The 11,461-nt window shown below is 42.2% G+C and overlaps 1 pseudogene; it reads left to right on the top strand.

The window, feature by feature from the left end:
* The first annotated feature begins 1,084 nt into the window (after nucleotides 1–1,084).
* On the top strand, nucleotides 1,085–9,540 carry LOC136308473 (CCR4-NOT transcription complex subunit 4-like; annotated as a pseudogene).
* Nucleotides 9,541–11,461: the final 1,921 nt, after the last annotated feature.

Genomic DNA, 11,461 nt, shown 5'->3' with positions numbered 1-11,461 from the left:
AAAGAAGGAATCCAACTAAAGGGCCTTCTATAGTCCTCAGAATATTCCAGACAGAACACAGTAGCCTGGTGACTCACCCTGCTCCTTTAATGGCTACCAGAGATCAGCAAAGTTTGCTGAGAAGGGCAAAATATGCAACATCTTCAGCTTTGCAGGCTGTCTCTGTCACAATGAGTCACTTAGGCTGCTACAGAGCACCCAAGATGCATGTAAGCAGGTAGTGTGGCTGTGTCCCAGGAGACCTGGACACCACGCACACAGTCTGGGAGACCGACCAATACTTATTTTCTAACTCCCTTTCTCTAACCTTCCTCATTTCAGTAATTTTTAATAATATCTTTAAACTCTAAGACTAGATCAAAACTGACCTGATTTTAGCATCTGGTAAACAGAAATATCTTCAAGTCACTAGCTGATCAGCCCCCAAATCAGCATGCATGGGGGAAACTTTTTCACAGAGGGAATGGTGTATACCAATGAGGAATGTGAATTCTTATGCCTTTCAGAGAGAATAGAAATTCCTTCCTTCCCCAGATGCTATAGTTTTGGTATCACTGTTACACCTTTTTGTCTTTACCTAAATGGCACACATTTGAGATACATCATTATAAGCATTTTATGGATATGCCACTTCCTCTGAAAAGTATTCTCAGTGTTCATGATCATGGGGAGAAAAAGATGCCCCATCTCAGTGTGAAGTAGCATGAGCTGGAACATACAAAATGCACAACTGTGCACTGCAGAGGCAAGTGATCTAGCTCCAGCTGTAGGGGGAGGACCCTGCACACACACAGAAAGCTGTCGGTTCTAAAATGCTTCCTAGAGGCCGGAGGAGTCTTACCCTAATGTAAGATGGTGGCCCGTCTGGCTGTGGAATCCACCGAAAGCTGAGAGTGTCTCTCTCAGCCCTAAAGGTCGGACTCGCTGAAGCAATCAGGCCCAGTCGTGGCAGCTTATGAAGTCGGCTCCGGGAAAAGCGAGGCAAGGCAGGTGGGTCTCTGAAGTTCTACATTTTAACTCTCAGTGCTGAACTTCTTTCTCCCTTAAATTATTATAAATGTTTGCTGCTGTAATAAACGTGAAGATGTCTCACAGTCCTGATGCAAAGGAAGACCCTGTGGAATGTCCTCTTTGCATGAAGCCCTTGGAGATAGATTATGTCAATTTTTTTCCCTTGCACCTGTGGCTACCAGATTTGCCGACTTTGTTGGCATCTAATTCACACTGATGAAAATGGGCTTTGTCCTGCATGTAGAAAGCCATATCCAAAAGACCCAGCAGTTTATAAACCACTCTCCCAGGAAGAACTGCAAAGGATAAAGAATGAGAAAAAACAGAAACAAAATGAGAGAAAACAGAAAATATCAGAAAATCGCAAACATTTGGCTAGTGTACGTGTTGTACAAAAAAACCTCGTCTTTGTTGTAAGTCTGTCTTAGTGCCTAGCAGACCCAGAGGTTTTAAAACGACCAAAATATTTGGGAAGTTTGGTAAAATACATAAAGTTGTCATCAATAATAGCACATCATATGCAGGCTCACAGGGTCCAAGTACCAGCGCTTACGTAACCTATATCCAGTCAGAAGATGCTCTCAAAGCCATACAATGTGTCAACAATGTAGTGATGAACAGCAGAAAGCTTAAGCATCTCTAGGTACAACAAAATACTGCAGTTACTTCTTAAAGACTATGCAGTGTCCAAAACCTGACTGCATGTATCTACATGAATTGGGGGACGAGGTGGCCAGCTGCACAAAAGAGGAAATGCAGGCAGGTAAACACCAAGAATATGAACAGAAACTACTACAAGAATTATATAAATTAAACCTCAATTTTCTTCAATTATCTATGGGTTCAGTTGATAAGAATAAGAACAAAGTGACCCCACTGCAGAGGTATGATACCCCCATTGAGAAACCTTCAGATTCTCTCAGTATAGGGCAGGGGCCCCCAAACTATGGCCGGTGGGCCACATGCGGCCTCCTGAGGCCATTTATCTGGCCCAAAACGCACTTCTGGAAGGGGCACCTCTTTCATTGGTGGTCAGTGAGAGGAGCATAGTTCCCATTGAAATACTGGTCAGTTTGTTGATTTAAATTTACTTGTTCTTTATTTTAAATATTGTATTTGTTCCTGTTTTGTTTTTTTACCTTAAAGTAAGATATGTGCAGTGTGCATAGGGATTTGTTTAGTTTTTTTATAGTCTGGCCATCCAACAGTCTGAGGGACAGTGAACTGACACCCTGTGTAAAAAGTTTGGGGACCCCTGGTATAGGGAATGGTGATAATTCCCAGCAGATATCTAACAGTGACACACCTCCACCACCTACCACCTGGTTTATCAAAATCTAACCCAGTCGTCCCCATCAATTCATCCAATCACAGTGCACGGTCCCCTTTTGAAGGGGCAGTAACTGAGTCACAGTCGTTAGTCTCAGATAACTTTTGCCATTCCAGCCATCCCAACCCTATTCCAAGCGGGCTTCCTCCTTTCCCCAGCTCCCCACAGACGTCTAGTGACTGGCCGACAGCCCCGGAGCCGCAGAGCCTCTTCACATCAGAAACCATCCCAGTATCGTCCTCTACAGACTGGCAAGCAGCATTTGGCTTTGGTTCTTCTAAAAAGCCAGAAGATGACTTGGGTTTTGATCCCTTTGATGTCACTCGAAAAGCCTTAGCAGACCTGATTGAAAAGGAACTGTCAGTCCAAGACCAGCCCTTCCTTTCGCCCACATCTCTTCAGAACTCCTCTTCACACACTACAAGCGCCAAAGGTCCGGGCTCTGGATTCCTGCACCCCGCTGCACCTACGAATGCCAACTCTCTCATAGTACCTTTTCAGTCTTGCCACAGAGGTTCCCTCAATTTCAGCAGCACCGACCGGTTTATAACTCATTCAGTTTTCCAGGCCAGGCAGCCCACTACCCTTGGATGGCCTTTCCACACAGTAACATCATGCATGTGAACCACAAAGCAAACCCCACCGCAAATAGTAATTTCTTGGACTTGAATTTCCCACCACAGCACAACACAGGTTTGGGAGGGATCCTTATAGCAGGTATTCCAACCTCTTCAGGAAACAGTTTAGACTCTCTTCAAGATGACAATCCGGAGGAGAGCTCCAAGATGGCAGCGGAGTAGGTGGATGCACAAACGCCCAGCTCTCAACACCAAACTGGAATACAAATCAATTTAGGAAAAATCAGCATGAAAAACCAGCATTGAACTGCAAGAACAGCTCTCAAAAACCAAGGAGCAAAGAGGAAGCCACAATAATCCTGGTAAGGAGTGCCTGAATCTCCTCTGCTTACAGGAACGGAAGAGGGGGGGGTGAGGCTGAGAGGCCAGAGAGGATTTCACAGAGGAAAAAGAGCAGAAACTACTGCTCACAGCCACTTACCTGGTGACCAGGGAGCAAGGTGGGTTGAAAAGACCAGCTTATCTCCCAAGTGGAAAGGACAGGGAGAGGGACAGACTGTGAGGGGCTAAGGTATGCAAGAAACGAAATAAAAAAGCTGACTCATTTGTGCTGGAGGTGGCCATAGCTGGGGGAGGGACTGAACCTTTCACAAAACAGAGCTGAAGTGCTTCCGGATCAGAGATCTCTGGACATCTATCCAGCTCCAATCAGCACAACAAGACACAGCTGAAAACAAGAAGTGGTGAGGAGGGGCAGTAACTCAGGTCTCCATGGAGATCTGAGATACACCTCCCCCTACTGAAGCTGAGAAAAAACCCTGCCCCCAGTGAGATTAGTTGGTGGAACAGACCTTCAGTGTCTCAGGTTACACCCACAGCATTCCTGGTTACAGTTTCAAGGAAGCCCCCTGCTGAGATCAGTTAACAAGACTATCACCTGTTAAGGAAACAAACAAATCAAGACTTCAAAGCTGCCCAAATCCGAAAGTGGACTACAAATAATAGCTGATACCAACCCAAGAAGACCTAGAAATAACACAACTGAAAACTGGAGGCAGACAACACCAAGCCTAGACTCAACCAACTCTACAAATAAAACAAAAAAAAAGAAGATGAGAAGACAAAGGAGTGCAATCCAAATGAAACCACAAGAGACACCTTCGAGAGATGAACTGAGTGATATGGAAATAATCAAACTTCCAGATGCGGAGTTCAAAATAATGATTGTAAGGATGCTTAGGGATCTTAGAACAACAATGGAGGGGCAGTTTGAAAACCTAAATAAAGAAATAGCAAGTATAAAAAAGAATCAGTTGGAGACGACAAATACAATATCAGAAATAAAGACTACAATGGAAGGAATTAAAAACAGGATAGATAGAGCAGAGGATCGAATCAGCGAGTTAGAAGACAACTGGAATGAAGGCATGAAAGCAGAGAAGAAAAGAGAAAAAAGACTCAAAAAGTCAGAGGAAACTCTTAGAGAGCTCTGTGACAACATGAAGAGAAATAACATCCGCATCATAGGGGTTCCTGAAGAAGAAAAAGAACAAGGGATAGAGACTTTGTTCAATCATATCATAGCTGAAAACTTCCCTAAATTAATGCAAGAGAAACTCTCACAAATCCAAGAAGCACAGAGGACTCCATTAAAGAGAAACCCAAAGAAACCTACACCAAGACACATCATAATTAAAATACCAAAGCTAAGCGATAAAGAGAAAATATTAAAAGCTGCAAGAGAAAAAAAAGTTATCACCTACAAAGGAGCCCCCATAAGGATGACATCTGACTTCTCAACAGAAACACTTGAGGCCAGAAGGGAATGGCAAGAAATATTCAAAGTAATGCAGAACAAGAACCTACAACCAAGACTACTTTATCCAGCAAGGCTATCGTTTAAAATTGAAGGAGAAATAAAAAGCTTCCCAGACAAAAAACAACTCAAGGAATTCATTACAACCAAACCAATGCTGCAGGAAATATTAAGGGGCCTGGTATAAACAGATAAAGTGGGAAAAGAATACAGAAAAAAAAAAAAGAAAAAGGAATACACCTTTAAAGAAGAAAATGGCAATAAACAACTACATATCAATAATAACCTTAAATGTAAATGGATTAAATGATCCAATCAAAAGACATAGGGTAGCTGCATGGATAAGAAAACAGGACCCATACATATGTTGTCTACAAGAGACACACCTTAGAACAAAAGACACACATAGATTGAAGGTAAAAGGATGGAAAAAAACATTTCATGCAAACAGAAATGAAAAAAAAGCTGGGGTAGCAATACTTATATCAGACAAATTGGACTTTAAAACAAAGGATATAGTAAGAGATAAAGAAGGCCACTACATAATGATAAAGGGAGTAATCCAACAGGAAGATATAACTATTATAAATATCTATGCACCTAATATAGGAGCACCCAAATATATAAAACAGACTTTGATGGATTTAAAGGGTGAGATCAACAGCAATACTATAATAGTAGGGGATTTCAATACCCCACTAACATCACTAGATAGATCCTCAAGAAAGAAAATTAACAAAGAAACAGCAGACTTATTGGAAACACTAGATCAACTCGATTTAATAGATATCTTCAGAACCTTTCACCCTAAAGCAGCAGAATATACATTCTTTTCAAGTGCTCATGGTACATTATCTAGGATAGACCACATGTTAGGGCACAAAAGTGCTCTCAACAAATTTAAGAAGACTGAAATCATATCAAGCACTTTCTCCGATCACAACGGCATGAAACTAGAAATGAATCACAGCAGAAAAGCTCAAAAATTCTCAAACACATGGAAACTAAATAGCAGGGTGTTAAATAATGAATGGATTAAGAAAGAGATCAAAGAAGAAATAAAGAAATTCCTAGAAACGAATGACAATGAGCATACAACAACTCAAAATTTATGGGAAACAGCGAAAGCAGTGCTGAGAGGGAAGTTCATAGCACTACAGGCACACTTTCAGAAGCTAGAAAAAGCTCAAATAAACAACTTAACCCTGCATCTAAAAGAATTAGAAAAAGAACAGCAAGTAAAGCCCAAATGTAGTAGAAGGAAGAAAATAATAAAGATCAGAGCAGAAATAAATGACATAGAGGCTAAAGAAACAATACAGAGGATCAATGAAACTAGGAGCTGGTTCTTTGAAAAGGTAAACAAGATTGATAAACCTTTAAGTAGACTCACTAAGAAAAAGAGAGAGAGGACTCAAATAAATAAAATTAGAAATGAGAGAGGAGAAATAACAACTGACACAACAGAAATACAAAATATTGTAAGAAAATACTATGAAGAACTGTATGCCAAAAAACTAGACAACCTAGATGAAATGGACAAATTCCTTGAAACATACAATCTTCCAAAAATCAATCTGGAAGAATCAGAAAACCTAAACAGACCGATTACAAAAAAGGAGATCGAAACAGTTATCAAAAAACTCCCAACAAAGAAAAGTCCGGGGCCCGATGGCTTCACAACGGAATTCTACCAAATATTCAAAGAAGAACTAACTCCTATCCTTCTCAAACTATTTCAAAAAATTCAAGAGGAAGGAAGACTTCCAACCTCCTTTTATGAGGCGAGCATAATTCTGATTCCAAAACCAGGCAAAGACAACACAAAGAAAGAAAATTATAGGCCAATATCTCTGATGAATATAGATGCTAAAATCCTCAACAAAATATTAGCAAACCGGATCCAACAATATATGGAAAAAATCATCACCATGATCAAGTGGGATTTATTCTGGGGAGGCAAGGCTGGTACAATATTCGTAAATCAATCAATGTGATTCATCACATAAACAAAAAGGAGAAAACCATATGATAATTTCAATAGATGCAGAAAAAGCATTTGATAAAATCCAGCACCCATTCATGATCAAAACTCTCAGCAAAGTGGGAATACAGGGAACATACCTCAACATGATAAAAGCCATCTATGACAAACCCACAGCCAACATCATACTCCATGGGCAAAAATGAAAAGCAATACCCTTAAGATCAGGAACAAGGCAGGGGTGCCCCCTTTCACCACTCTTATTTAACATAGTCCTGGAAGTCCTAGCCACAGCAATCAGACAAGAAGAAGAAATAAAAGGCATTCAAGTTGGAAAAGAAGAAGTAAAACTATCATTATTTGCAGATGATATGATATTGTATATAGAAAACCCTAAAGTCTCAGTCAAAAAACTACTGGACCTGATAAATAAATTCAGCAAAGTGGCAGGATATAAAATCAATACTCAGAAATCAGAAGCATTTTTATACACCAACAATGAACAGTCAGAAAGAGAAATTATGGAAACAATCCCCTTCACAATTACAACCAAAAAAATAAAGTACCTAGGAGTAAACTTAACCAAGGAGACTAAAGACTTGTACTCGGAAAATTACAAAACATTGATAAAAGAAATCAAGGAAGATACAAACAAGTGGAAGCATATACCGTGCTCATGGTTAGGAAGAATAAACATCATTAAAATGTCTATATTACCCAAAGCAATCTATAAATTCAATGCAATACCAATTAAAATACCAATGACATACTTCAAAGATATAGAACACATATTTCAAAAATTTATATGGAACCAAAAGAGGACACGAATAGCCTCAGCAATCTTAAAAAAAGAAGAATAAAGTGGGAGGTATCACACTTCCTGATATCAAGTTATACTACAAAGCCGTTGTACTCAAAACAGCCTGGTACTGGCATAAGAACAGGCATATAGATCAATGGAACAGAACAGAGAACCCAGAAATAAACCCACAGTTCTATGGACAACTGATATTTGACAAAGGAGGTAAGGAAATACAGTGGAGTAAAGACAGCCTCTTTAACAAATGGTGTTGGGAAAATTGGACAGCTACCTGCAAAAAAATGAAACTAGATCACCAGCTTACACCACTCACAAAAATAAACTCAAAATGGATAAAAGACTTGAATGTAGGCCGTGAAACCATAAGCATCTTAGAAGAAAACATAGGCAGTAAGCTCTCCGACATCTCTCGGAGCAATATATTTGCTGATTTATCTCCACGGGGAAGTGAAATAAAAGACAGGATAAACAAATGGGACTATATCAAACTAAAAAGCTTTTGCACAGCTAAAGATAACAAGAACAGAATAAAAAGACAAACTACACAATGGGAGAACATATTTGACAATACGTCTGATAAGGGGTTAATAACCAAAATTTATAAAGAACTTGTAAAACTCAACACCAGGAAGACAAACAACCCAATCCAAAAATGGGCAAAAGAGATGAATAGACACTTCTCCAAAGAGGACATACAGATGGCCAATAGGCATATAAAAAAATGCTCAACATCACTAATCATTAGAGAAATGCAAATTAAAAACCACAATGAGTGCCTGACCTGTGGTGGCGCAGTGGATTAAGGCGTCGACCTGGAAATGCTGAGGTCGCCGGTTCGAAACCCTGGGCTTGCCTGGTCAAGGCACATATGGGAGTTGATGCCTCCAGCTCCTCCCCCCTGTCTCTCTCTCTCTCTCCTCTCTAAAATGAATAAATAAAATAAAAACAAAATAAAATGTTAAAAAAAAAAACACAATGAGATATCACCTCACACCAGTCAGAATGGCGCTTATCAACAAAACAACCTAGAATAAGTGCTGGCGAGGATGTGGAGAAAAGGGAACCCTCCTGCACTGCTGGTGGGAATGCAGACTGGTGCAGCCACTGTGGAAAACAGCATGGAGATTCCTCAAAAAACTGAAAATCGAACTGCCTTTTGACCCAGCTATCCCACTTTTAGGAATATACCCCAAGGACACCATAGAACGGCTCGAAAAGGAGAAATGCACCCGCATGTTTGTGGCAGCATTGTTCACAATAGCGAAGATCTGGAAACAGCCCAAGTGTCTGTCAGAGGACGAGTGGATTAAAAAGCTTTGGTACATATATACTATGGAATACTACTCAGCCATAAGAAATGATGACATCGGATCATTTACAATAACATGGATGGACCTTGACAACATTATACAGAGTGAAATAAGTAAATCAGAAAAAAAAACTAAGATGAATCCATACATAGAAGGGACATAAAAATGAGACTCAGAGACATGAACAAGAATGTGATGGCAACAGGGGCGGGGGTTAGGGGAGGGGGATGGGGTGAAGAAGGAGAGAGGGGTTAGGGGAGGGGAGGGGCACAAAGAAAACCAGATAGAAGGTGACAGAAGACAATTTAACTTTGCGGGAGGGGTATACAGCACAATCAAATGTCAAAATAATCTAGAGATATTTTCTCTCAACATATGTACCCTGATTTATCAATGTCACTGCATTAAATTTAATAAAAAAAAAAAAAAAAGATGACAATCCGTCACACTGGCTCAGGTCACTGCAAGCACTAACAGAGATGGACGGCCCCAGCGCCACCCCATCACAAACGCACCACAGCGCCCCCTTCAGCACACAGATCCCTGCGCACAGAGCCAGTTGGAACCCCTACCCTCCTCCTTCAAACCCTTCCAGCTTCCACTCCCTGCCCCCAGGCTTCCAGAAGCCCTCAGACCCCCCAGCAAAACTCCCACAAATTTACTACATTGTTCAACACTGGACCGCCATTAGGAAAAGAGGAGAAACCATTAGAAAACGCAGGATTTCCCCTGCCCTGTTTTCTCCCTCTCCACCCACCACCCACTGCTCCCTTCACATCTAAGTTTTGAAGAATTTGGTTCCCAATCGATTTGTTTTCTCCCTGTCTCCAGGTGCAATGCGATCACAGGGTCATCATCATCTTTATTTTCTTTATTGTAAGAATTTCTGTTGATCTAGCATTTGAGTGACACTGTTGAATGTTTCCTAAAAAAAAAAGGAAAAAGGCTTTTTTAAGGAAGAAGAAGAAAAAAAGGAAATCAAAGGGCATTCGTGATACTTAGAAAATTAGTTTGTTGCGCCTAATAATGATGTAAATCTGCTTAGCAGAAAATGACGATTAATCTCTAGGACCGGTCAAGTAAATGTGTTATCAACTGCAGAAGTCCAAAAACCAGGTTAATTGAATTGAGATAGCTAATTGCGTGAGGGAAAGCAGTGGTCCTGGCCTTCATCTTATGTTTGGCTTATCACTAGTGCAGGGCAAATGCCTTTTTAAAATTTAATTTCGTCTTGGAGATGACGTCAGAGTAATGGCAGGGTAGGAAGCGATACCAATAAATCTCCCCCAAAACTCAACAAGATCTTCAACCAGAAACAGAAAAACCTATACCTGGAGCTTCCAGATGCTTCGCAATACACCCAAAGGTATGATTGAGTGAAAAATTGGCTAAATATATAACCAAACCCCGAAGGAAATAGGGAGTAAGAAATGCTCTGCCTTCCTCACTAACCTAAACAGGGAGGTTTCTCTGGTAACTGTGAATATAGAAACTGAGGCAGGCAAAGGGGGTGAATAGATCCAGGCCGCCGCGGCACAAAGGGCTGAACCAGGCTGTGGCACGGAGATCCAAGCCGAGGAAAATCTGATCCTGTGGCAACCCGGGCAATACAAGCTAACACTCCCGCCAAACCCAAAGAAAGAAAGACAAGCAGAGCGGCCATTTTACCCGGTCTCCTGGTTGGTGCGCAGTTAGTGGGCGAGAATTTCTTCCTAGGCCCCGAGAGTGGGTGCCCGTGTTGCCCCACGGAGAGGCAGGGTCAGAGGCCTTTCTGTGGGCCGAGGGCAGAGTCTCTGGGCAGCCCCAGCGCCCTGGGAAAGCCACGCACGGGAGGGAGTGAGAACTAATTCCAACAGTGGAGATTTTCCGTGCTGGAGGGTGTTTCACTCAGAGGGAACCGCGGCCGGCCTCATATCCTGGTTTGCGCGCGCAGATAAGGAGTGAGCAATTCCTCCGAGTGCCTCGGCAGTGCGCGCCCGTGTTATCGCACAGAGGGGCAGAGTCAGGGGCCTTTGGGCCAAGGCGGAATCTCGAGCCACCCCAGCGCCTTGCAAAAGCCGCGCACGGGGACGGAGCGAGACTCAATTCCAACGCTGCAACTTTTCCCTGCGGTTGGGGGTTTCACTCAGAGCGTGAGACTGCTGGCCAGATATCCTGGTCGCAGACAGTGAGTGAGAGTTTCCTCCAAGCGCCCCGGAAGTGGGCGCCCGCTTGTGTTACCGGACAGAGTGGCAGAGCCAGAGGTCTTGGAGTGGGCGGAAAGCCCACCTGATTATGCTAGCAGCTCTGACTGACTGAGCCTTACCCAGAGCCCTGTGCTGAGTGGGAATAGAGTGGGGAGTGGCCAGCTCTTTGAGCCTCTTACTATCCAGGCAGAGGCAGCAGAAACCCCATAGCTGGATTATCAGGCTACTAATTGAGGAAGGAAAGACTAGGAGAAAGGCTCCAGGAACACAGACTCTCTCACTGTCGGAGCCTATAAATGCTAATGAGCCTCGACTCCCAACGAGAATAAAGCACAATACATGACATCGCCATAGAGACTTATCAACTGCAAACCTCTACCTGAGTGTGCCAAAGGGGCAGAACCAGGGGTACAGAGTCACCGACCA

Source organism: Saccopteryx bilineata, chromosome 6 (assembly GCF_036850765.1).
Source record: "Saccopteryx bilineata isolate mSacBil1 chromosome 6, mSacBil1_pri_phased_curated, whole genome shotgun sequence".
Taxonomy (NCBI): Eukaryota; Metazoa; Chordata; class Mammalia; order Chiroptera; family Emballonuridae; genus Saccopteryx; species Saccopteryx bilineata.
The sequence above is the reverse complement of the archived record's forward strand: the minus strand, read 5'-3'. Positions and strand labels throughout refer to the sequence as shown.